This window comes from Cervus elaphus, chromosome X, assembly GCF_910594005.1.
Source record: "Cervus elaphus chromosome X, mCerEla1.1, whole genome shotgun sequence".
In the NCBI taxonomy this organism is placed as follows: domain Eukaryota; kingdom Metazoa; phylum Chordata; class Mammalia; order Artiodactyla; family Cervidae; genus Cervus; species Cervus elaphus.
The window spans coordinates 94,818,043-94,829,817 of record NC_057848.1 but is presented as its reverse complement, the minus strand read 5'-3'; positions in this window follow the sequence as shown (position 1 = coordinate 94,829,817).

The following is an 11,775-nucleotide window of genomic DNA, read 5'->3' as shown; positions in this document are numbered from 1 at the left end:
TCTTGAGACCACCTTGCCAATATTTGTTTTTAAAAATTGTTTCTTTAAGCCATAGCTAAACCTGCTTCTAGGTAAAAAAAAAAAAAAAAAGATGTCTTCCACTACTAAATATTTCATATCAATCTTTCTATCAGTTGACCATTTGCTTGAATATTTCTTAGGTCAAGCAAGCATCATCAGCACTACCAGCAACCTTGGATCCCCCACAAAGAAGTTCAGTGACATAAAAAAAGGAACTAGTTTTTGCATAACACATGTTTTTTTTGTCCTGAAGTGCTATAGAGATACTGAAGCATGAATAATTGAACATGCTTACCTGTGTGCTCAGATATTCAGTCATGTCTGACTCTTTGTAATTCTATGCACTGCAGCCTGCCAGACTTCTCTGTCCATGAGATTTCCCAGACATGAATACTGGAGTGGGTTGCCATCTCCTCCAGGGGATTTTCCCAAACCATGGATGGAACTTGCATCTCCTGCATTGCAGGCAGATTCCTTACTGTTGAGTCATTGGGAAAACCCCATAATTAAACATGTTGTTGTCCATTCACCAAATCATATCCAACTCTTTGGGACCTCTATGAACCACAGCATGTCAGGCGTCTCTGTTCTTCACTATCTCCTTGAGTTTGCTCAAACTCTTGTCCATTGCATTGGTGATGCCATCCAACCATCTCATCCTCGGTCACCCCCTTCTCCTTTTGTCCTCAGTCTTTCCCAGCATCAGGGTCTTTTCCAATGAATCAGCTCTTCACATTGGATGGCCAAAGTATTGGAGCTTCAGCTTCAGCATTAGTACTTCCAATGAATATTCAGGGTTTATTTCCTTTAGGATTGACTGGATTGACCTCTTTGCTGTCCAAGTGACTCTCAAAAGTCTTCTCCAGGACCAGAGTTGGAAATAATCAATTATTTGATGCTCAGCCTTCTTTTATGATTCAACTCTCACATCTTTACCTGACTACTGGGAAACCCATAGCTGTGACTATACAATCTTTGTCAGTAAAGTGATGTTTCTGCTTTTTAATACACTGTCTAGGTTTGTCATAACTTTTCTTCCAAGGAGCAAGCATCTTTTAATTTTGTGGCTGCAGTCATAGGAATGCTTAATTTTTCATAATGTCTTATTTTATTTTCCATGTAAAAATGTACCTGAATGTTGTGTGGCATGAAGCAACAACAATTTTAATTCTTTATTGTTCAGGTTAGCAATCTCAGTTGAGGAATTCGCCATAGGATTACCCTTATATTGTGACCTGCTACTGGAATACCAGGACTAGCTGATCTAGGAAACCCGAACCTGAGAGAGTGTCTGTATTCCATGTGGTTGCTCATCCTCCACCAACTTAATCTCTAGGCCTATTCACTTGGCGATTGGGCAAGGTTCCAAGGAATAAATGAAAGCAAAAACACATACACTTTAAGCTCCTAAATGGAAAGCAGTCCCTTAAACTGCATTCTATTGGCCTAATCAAGTTATACAACAGACTCATATTTAAAAAACGGAAAAATAAATTCTATCTCTTAATGAGATGAGCTACAAGATAGGATTGCAGGAGGTATGAATACAGATGGAAATGATGTGCTGTGAACATTTTGTCCTTTATCAGTTAAGTTCAGTTGCACAGTAGCCTCCAACTCTTTGTGACCTCATGGAATGCAGCACTCCAGGCTTCCCTGTCCATCACCAACTCCCAGAACTTGCTCAACCTCATGTCCATCATGTAGGTGGTGCCATCCAACCATCTTATCCTCCGTTGTCTCCTTCTCTTCCTGCCTTCAATCTTTCCCATCATCAAGGTATTTTCCAATGAGTCAGTTCCTTATCACAGGAGCTAACAATTTTGGTGCAATTTTGAGCAACAATATTTAGTTGACATGATATTTCATTCATTAAAAGACAAATCAACTATCATAACAAGTATGTATGTGTGCTAAGTCACTTCAGTTGTGCCCAACTCTGTGACCCTATGGACCATAGCCAGCCAGGCTCCTCTGACCATGGGATTTCCCAGGCAAGAATACTGGAGTGTGTTGCTATGCCCTTCTCTAAGGGATCTTCCTGGCCCAGGGATCAAACCTGTGTCTCTTATGTCTCCAGCATTGGTAGCTGTGTTCTTTACCACTAGCACTACCTGGGAAGCCCAAAACAAGTGTGTGTGTGTATATATATATATATATATATATTTAAATTATAGCTATAGCCAACTATAATTGTTAATAAAATCTAAATATGTCAGTAGCTAGTATATTGTATATTTCATAATTAAGTCTGATTTTCTAAATGCATAATATTTTAAAAAATAATATTAAATGTAGATCAGTTTGATGATTGATTTTATTATTGTTATTACTTTGTTCATAGTAATAATATAATATCAAAAGGTGTTTCAAATGTGAGGGACTATTCTGAGCTAGAAGAATAGTTAAAGCTGATTTTTAAATAGGGCAAGCTTAAAAAAAATAAAAAAATAAATAAATAAGGCAAGCTTTTCTGTCATTATTATATGATGACAAACAGAATATTTCATTAAACCTCTTTTATTTCCCAAAGATTTGTTTTCTTGTTTTGTTCATTTTTAATTCTAGTTTTTGTTTGTTTGTTTGTTTTTCCTCTGAATAACAGTAGTCCTGAACTTTTAGTCTGTAAAAATAACAAATCTCCCCTCTCTATAAAAGACTGATTTCCAGAAACTTGGGCCTATACTACAAAAAATGAAGTTTAGTGAGGAAAAGATCCATGTTTTTGGCATATATTGTCAAAAAAGAAATGACATTTTATTTCAAAAAAGCGGGTCAATTTTGTTTCTAACCTGCAAACAAAAGCCAAGTCATATCATACACTCTTGAAAGTTCCTTGAATGAATTAAGCAGATAGGGTCCAAGGTGAATTACTATAGAACATCACAAAGAAACCCTCTGGGGCTTTAGTTGAGCTGGTTCATTTTGGCCCTCAACATATAGCAAGCAGAGAATCACTACTTTTTATTCTATATATCTTTTAAAGTTAACCAGATACTTGACCAGTAAGCACTCCAAAACACTTTTGGACAAAACTATTCAGAGTCAAGGATTTGCAACTTACAATTTATTTGAAGGCAAATTAAATACTAAAAAGCAAAGACACTACTTTGCCGACAAAGGGCCATATAGTCAAAGCCATGGTTTTGCCATAAGTCATGTTTGGATGTGAGAGATGGACTGTAAAGAAAGCTGAGCACTGAGGAGTAGATGCTTTTGAACTGTGGTATTGGAAAAGACTTTCGAGAGTCCCTTGGACAGCAAAGAGATCAAACCAGTCAATTCTAAAGGAAATCAGTCCTGACTATTCATTGGAAGGACTGACGGTGAAGCTGAAACTCCAATACTTCCGCCACCTGATGTGAAGAGCTGACTCATTTGAAAAAAATTTTTTCATTTATTTTTATTAGTTGGAGGCTAATTACTTTACAATATTGTAATTTTTTTGCCATACATTGACATGAATCAGCCATGGATTTACATGGGTTCCCCATCCTGAGCCCCCCTCCCACCTCCCTCCCCATCCCATTGCTCTGGGTCATGCCAGTGCACCAGCCCCGAGCACTTGTCTCATGCATCCAACCTGGACTGGTGTTTCGATGCTGTTCTCTCAGATCATCCCACCCTCGCCTTCTCCCATAGAGTCCAAAATTCTGTTCTATACATCTGTGTCTCTTTTTCTGTCTTGCATGTAGGGTTATTGTTACCATTTTTCTAAATTCCATATATATATGTGTTAGTATACTGTAATTGTGTTTATCTTTCTGGCTTACTTCACTCTGTATAATGGGCTACAGTTTCATCCATCTCATTAGAACTGATTCAAATGTATTCTTTATAATGGCTGAGTAATATTCCATTGTGCATATGTACCATAGCTTGCTTTCTTTTTTTTTCTCCATTTATTTTTATTAGTGGTTTTTGTCATACATTGATATGAATCAGCCATGGATTTACATATATTCCCCATCCCGATCCCCCCTCCCACCTCCCTCTCCACCCAATTCCTCTGGGTCTTCCCAGTGCACCAGGCTTGAGCACTTGTCTCATGCTCAATTATCAGAGAAATGCAAATCAAAACCACAATGAGGTTCCATTGCACACCAGTCAGGATGGCGGCTATCCAAAAGTGTACCATAGCTTTCTTATCCATTCGTCTGCTGATGGGTATCTAGGTTGCTTCCATGTCCTGGCTATTATAAACAGTGCCATGATGAACACTGGGGTGCATGTGTCTCTTTCAGTTCTAGATTCCTCCGTGCGTATGCCCAGGAGTGGGATGATGCTGAGAACAATAGAAATAAGTAGAAGGGGACGACTGAGGACGAGATGGTTGGATGGCATCACCAACTTAATGGACATGAGTTTGAGCAAGCTCTGGGAGATGGAGAAGGACAAAAAAAGGGAAATCTGACGTGCTGCAGTCCCCGAGGTTGCAAAGAGTTGGACACAATTGAGCGACTGAACAACAAAAGACTAAGTTCTCAAAGTCACTGAAATAACTTGCTTTTCTAAATACAAGTTTTTAAAAATTAAAAAAAAATATTTATTAATTTTGACTGTGCTGGGTATTCACTGCTGTGTGCACTTTTCTTTAGTTGCATGGAGTGAGGGCTACTCTCTAGTTGTGGGGCACAGGCTTCTCTTTGCAGTGGTTTCTCTTGTTGTGAAGCACAGGTTCTAAGGTGCATGGACTCAGTAGTTGTGGTTCCTGGGCTCTAGAGCACAGGCTTAATAGTTGTGCATAAGCTCAGCTGTTCTGCAGCATGAGGGATCTTCCTGGACCAGGAATCAAACTCATATATCCTGCATTGACAGGCAAATTCTTTACCACTGAGCTACCAGGGAAGTCCCTAGATACAAGTTTGAACATCAGAAGGAAAAAAAAAAAAATCTCTGTATTCAGCAAGAGACAAACGTATATACAAAGAGAGTGTGTCCAGGAATAGAAAGTGAAAATCAAACATGAGCATTCAAAGCAGTTTATATGTTTTTCACTGTTTAAAATTCATATTTAAGAACTAAGTATTATTTCAAATATATGTGTGAAGCAGGATATTTCTGGATTGAAAGCTAATGTGTTACTTTATCATGCATCTGTGATTGGTTATTTCATTTGACGAGGGCATGGTATTGGTGGTAAACTCTTGTGAGAGTCATTGAAATTCTTATATAAACTTAAGCCTGGCAGTCATTTTGCAAGAGAGATTTCAGAAGTTAAACAAGTATGACTGGATCAGTGTAAATATATTTCCAATACTAAAAAAAAAAAAAAAAAAAAGACAACAACAACAACAACTCAAAGCTAATATCCTTATGTCAGTTTTTGGAAGTTAGCTGGTTTTAATCAGCTAAAGAGTATAGCTCTCAATTGAAAGGTTATTAAAGTTATCCATGGATATATTCATGTGAAGGCTGTATCTGGATCACTACTCAGGCTGATACCTATCATCTGGTGTTATTTGGGATTATGCACTTCAAAATGCTTTGAAAATTATTTTTAAAATTCAGAATGGTATTGTAATACATTGAATGTGAATATGTATATTTTGTGAAGTCACAACCTGTCATTTATAAAGTTTCATTTGATGTACTGCTTTCTCCTAAGGTAGAGATGTGTACTAAGAAAGGTACAAATGGAAGTTCATATTCATTTAAAACTCAAGACTGCTATTATTGTAAAGTGGAAATAATAGGACAGTGTCATAAAGAGATCAATATTTAAGCATTGAAGTATTTTAAGTCAATAATAGAAGAAGAAACTTAAAAGTAAATATTAATCCATATGTTAATTTTTCTTTTCTGCTTAAAGCTTATTTTCTTGATCCCAACAAGATACTGCCACAGAAACAGACTATAGGTTTCTGAAACAGAAGGCAGATATCAGAAATAAACCCACACACCTATGGAAATTGATTTATGACAAAGGACACAGGAATATGCAATGGAGAAAAGGCAATCTCTCCAATAAGTAGTGCTGGGAAAACGGGACCACCACATTAGAATATTTCCTCACACCGTATACAAATATAAACCTAAAATGGATTAAAGATCTAAATGTGAGACCTAAAACAATAAAACTCCTAAAAGAGAACATAGAGGGAGCACTGTTTGACATAAATAACAGCAGCCTATTTTTCGATTTGTCTACTTAAGCAAAATAAATAAAAGCAAAAATAAACAAAGGGGACCTAGTTAAAAGCTTTTTGCACAGGAAAGGAAACCATAGACGAATTGAAAAGACAAACTACAGGATGGGAGAAAATATTTGTGAATAATATGACAGACGGGGTTAATATCCAAAATACATAAACAGCTCATATGATACAATATCAAAAAACCAAGCAATCAAATGAGAAAAATGGGCAGAAGACCTGAATAAACGTTTTTCCAAAGAAGGCATACAGATGGCTAACAGGCATATGAAAGAAGTTCAACATTGCTAAGTATTAGAGAAACGCAAGTCAAAACAGTGAGATAGAAAGTCAGAATGGCTATCTTCAAAAAGTCTACAAATAACAAATATTGGAGAGGATAGAGAGAAAATAAACTCTAGTACACTATTGGTGGGAATGTAAACTGGCACAGTTACTATGGAAAACAACATGGAGATTCTTCAAAAAATTAAAAGTAGAACTATCATATGTTCAAGTAATTCTCCACCTGGATATGGAAAATGAAGTCACTAATTAAAAAAGATGTGTTTGATTGTATAAGAAACCACCAAACTGTCTTTCACCGTGGCTATGCTTTGTCTTTCCATCAGCAATGAATGATAATTCCTGTTGCTCAATATCCTGACCATCATTTAGTATTTTCATTGTTTTGAGTTTTGGCAACTTCAATAAGTGTGGACAATTATGTCATCTATGAATGGAGATAGCTTTATTGCATCCTTTCCAGTGTGTGTGCCTTTGTATATATTTTTGCTGCTTTATTGCACTGACTAGAACTCAATACCATGTGTGTATGTGGGTGTGTATACATATATACATACATATATATGTTTCTCCATTTATATACATTTTTTAAAATTTATTTCATATTATATAAATTTTATTATACAAGACCTGTACATGTTGCTTTAGATTTGCATTGCATTTCATACTATTTTTTCAGAGTATATGAATGGTTTTATTTTAAATGTTGGTGTTCAGCTTTTAGTTGCTAGTTTTTATAATTGATTTCTGTCTGCTTGTTTTGTATCTGGAGACTTGCTGAATTCAATTATTAGTTCTAGAAGCCTTTTAGATGGTGCCTTGCCTTTTTTTTTTTTTTTTAATATGGACAATTATGTCGTCTGTGAATGGAGACAATTTTATTTTGTCCTTTCCAGTGTAAATCCTTTTTTATATTTTATGTTGCTTTATTGCACAGACGAGAACTCAGTGCTATGTTTATGTAAAGTTGTTCATAGTATTATTTTACTATCCTTTAAACATGTGCAAAATATATAGTGATATCCCCTCTCCAGATTGTTAATTTATGTCTTTTCTTACTTTTCTAAGTCAAAGGTGTATACATTTTAGTAAATAAATCTAAGCATGGTATTGATAACAATGATTTACCTCATAACTTGCACACTTATTCAGTGATTGTTAATGATATAAGAAATTAAAAGGCCCCATTTATTTTAATTCTAAAACTCAAACTTAAGAGTTTAGCTTTATTATCTATTTTCATATACCCATAATCTCACAAGTAGTAAGTGGCAGAGTCTAGATTTGAATACAGATCAATCTGACTCAAAAATCTAGTTTTAGTATCCTTATTATAAGTTTTATTTGGATAACTGACACTTTGTAACTGTTTCTAGGGAAAATATATACTTTTAAGATTTCCAAATTTTAATTTACGAATGTGATTTAGTGACACTTTGTATTTATAAGTTGAGGAGTTATGAATTCTCATGTGCATGATCAAATAATCGGAAAGGTGTTCTGTTGGTGTATATTGATAATCTAATTAGATCAATAAACAAAATGTGTCAAAAATGTGCTTTTTTATATATTAAAATTAAACTATTAAAAGGCCATGAAGTCAGATACAACTAAATATTATTATTTAGTAGAAGTTAGAAGAGTCAATATAAAATACATTATTTTATATTTGTCTTGATTTCATTAATAAAAATTATATATTTTTACACTGATTATGACAATCTATTTAAATTTTCCTCTAATGCAAACAGTGGTAACAAATTACATGGTTTTCAACTTTATTGCCACTTTTTGTGTTTTTTATGCATTATAGAAAGCAAAGCTTAATATTTTATATTAAGATTTTTAATTAACTCTTTGTAAGTAATATGATTAAAGGATAGAGTTTTACTTTAGTATTTTACAAAACCTATAAACAGCAAAATAGTATTAATTTTCCATATTTTTCTGTAGTAATATGAAATAAAAATGCCACAATAATCTTCTAAAATTCATTTTTATACTTTTATGTTTTTAGATATTATATAGGAAAAAATTATTTTCCACAAATTTTTGTAGCTTTTTCAGGTTATTTGTCTGCAATGTACTTACACTTTCACTTTTAAACACTTATAATTTAAGCTAGAATGTCATTGAGTATGGCAAAATGTCAGTAAAATGTTGTGTCCGTTTACATTAAAACATAATATTTAAAATTATGAAGTTCGTTAAAATATAAATAGCAGTTAACATATTTTCCCATATATTGTTTTTCAGCCACTAAGCTATATATGACTCTTTGTGACACCGTGCACTGCAGCATGCCAGGTTTCCCTGTCCTTCACTATCTCCCAAAGTTAAGTTTGTACAAACTTATGCCCACTGAGTCAGCAATGCCATCCTAACATCTCATATCATCCTCTGTTCCCACCTTTTCTTCCTGCCCTCAATCTTTCCCAGCATTAGGATCGTTTTCAGTGAGTCAGTTTTTCACATCAGGTGTTCAATGTATTGGAGCTTCAGCTACATCATCAGTCCTTCAAATGAATATTCAGGGTTGATTTCCTTTAGGATTGACTGGTTTTATCTCCTTGCTATCCATGGGAGTCTGAAATCTTCTCCAACGTCATAGTTTGAAAGCATCAATTATTTGGAACTCAGCCTTATTTATGGTTCAAATCTCACATTTGTACATGACTACAGGAAAAATAATAGCTTTCAAAATAAGGACTTTGATGGGCAAAGTGATGTCTCTGCTTTTTAATACACTGCCCAGGTTTGTCATAACTTTTCTTTCAAGGAGCAAGCATCTTTTAATTTCATGGCTGCAGCCACTATCTGCAGAGATTTTGAGTCCAAGAAAATAAAACCTGTCAATGCTTCCACACTTTCCTGAAATGCAAAAGTAGGAAGGGAAGAGATACCCAGAGAAACAGGCAAGTTTGGCCTTGGAGTATAAAATGAAGCAGGGTAAAAGTTAACAGACTTTCACCAGGAGAATGCACTGGTCATAACAAACACCCTCTTCCAACAACACAGGAGAAGACACTACACATGGACATCATCAGATGGTCAGTACCAAAATCAGATTGATTACATTATTTGCAGGCAAAGATGGAGAATTTCTATACAGTCAGCAAAAACAAGACAGGGGGCTGACTGTGGCTCAGATAATGAACTCCTTATTGCCAAATTCAGACTTAAGTTGAAGTAGGGAAAACCACTAGACCATTCAGGTATGAGTTAAATCAAATCCCATACAATTATACATTGGAAGTGACAAATAGATTCAAGGGATTAGATCTGATAGGCAGTGTGCCTGAAAAAAATTATGGACAGAAGTTCATGACATTGTCCAGGAGGCAGTGATCAAGACCATCCCCAAGAAAAATAAATGCAAAAAGGCAAATGGCTGTCTGAGGAGGACTTACAAATAGCTGAGAAAAGAAGAGAAGTGAAAGGCAAAGGAGAAAAGAAAAGATATACCCATCTGAATGCAACCTTCCAAAGAAAAGGAGGGAGAGATAAGAAAGCCTTCCTCAGGGATCAATGCAAAGAAATAGAGGAAAACAATAGAATTGGAAAGGCTAGAGATCTCTTCAAGAAAATTAGAGTTACCAAGGGAACATTTCATGCAAAGATGGGCTCAATAAAGGACAGAAATGATACAGACCTAACAGAAGCAGAAGATATTAATAAGAGGTGTCAAAAATTCACAGAAGAACTGTATATAAAAGATCTTCATGACCCAGATAACCACGATTGTATTATCACTCACCTGGAGCTAGACATCCTGGAATGCAAAGTCAAGTGGGCCTTAAGAAGCATCACTATGAACAAAGCTAGTGGAGGTGATGGAATTCCAGTTGAGCTATTTCAAATCCTAAAAGATGATGCTGTGAAAGTGCTGCACTCAATATGCCAGCAAATTTGAAAACTCAGCAGTGGCCACAGGACGGGGAAAGGTCAGTTTCCATTCCAATCCCAAAGAAAGTCAATGCCAAAGAATGTTCAAACTACCACACAATTGCACTCATCTCACATACCAACAAAGTAATTCTCAAAATTCTCCAAGCCAGGCTTCAACAGTACATGGACCATGAATTTCCAGATTTTTAAGCTGGATTTAAAAAAAAGCAGGAACCAGAGATCAAGTTGCCAACATGCGTTGAGTCATCAAAAAGGCGAGAGGGTTCCAGAAAAACATCTACTCCTGCTTTATTGACTATGCCAGAGACTTTGAGTGTGTGGATCACAACAAACTGTGGAAAATTCTTCAAAAGATGGGAATACCAGACCACCTGACCTGCCTTCTGAGAAATCCGTATGCAGGTCAAGAAGCAACAGTTAGAATAGGACATGGAACAGAAGCCTGGTTCCAAATCAGGAAAGGAGTACAAGGCTGTATATTGTCACCCTGCTTATATGCAGAGTACATTATGAGAAATGCTAGACTGGATGAAATACAGGCTGGAATCAAGATTGCTGGAAGAATTATCAATAACCTCAGATATGCAGATGACACCACCCTTATGGCAGAAAGCAAACAAGAACTAAAGAGTCTCTTGATGAAAGTGAAAAAGTTGGCTTAAAACTCAACATTCAGAAAACTAATATCATGGCATCTGGTCCCATCACTTCATGGCAAATAGATGGTAAGACAGTGGAAACAGTGACAAGCTTTATTTTGGGGGGCTCCAAAATCACCTCAGATGGTGACTGCAGCCCTGAAGTTAAAAGACAATTGCTCACTGGAAGAAAAGTTACGATCAACCCAAACAGCATATTAAAAGACAGAGAGATTACTTTGCCAACAAAAGTCTGTCTAGTCAAAGCTTTGTTTTTGTTTTTTTGTTTTTTTTTTTCCAGTAGTAATGTATGGATGTGAGAGATAGGCTACAAAGAAAGGTGAGCACCTAAGAATTGATGCTTTTGAACTGTGGTGTTGGAGAAGAATCTTGAGAGTCCCTTGGACTGCAAGGAGATTCAATCAGTCCATCCTAAAGGAAATAAGTAATGAATATTGATTGGAAGGACTGATGTTGAAACTGAAACTCCAATACTTTGGCCACCTGATGCGAGGAATTGACTCATTGGAAAAGACCCTGATGCTGGGAAAAATTGAAGGCAGTAGAAGAAGGGGACAACAGAGGATGGATGATATTACCAACTCAGTGGAGATGAGTTTAAGTAAGCTCTGGGAGTTGGTGATGGACAGGGACGCCTGGTGTACTGCACTCCATGGGGTCACAGAGTCGGACACAACTGAGTGAACTGAATTGAACTGAAGGCAAGGGGGCAGATATTTCATATAATACAATATTTTGTGGCTATG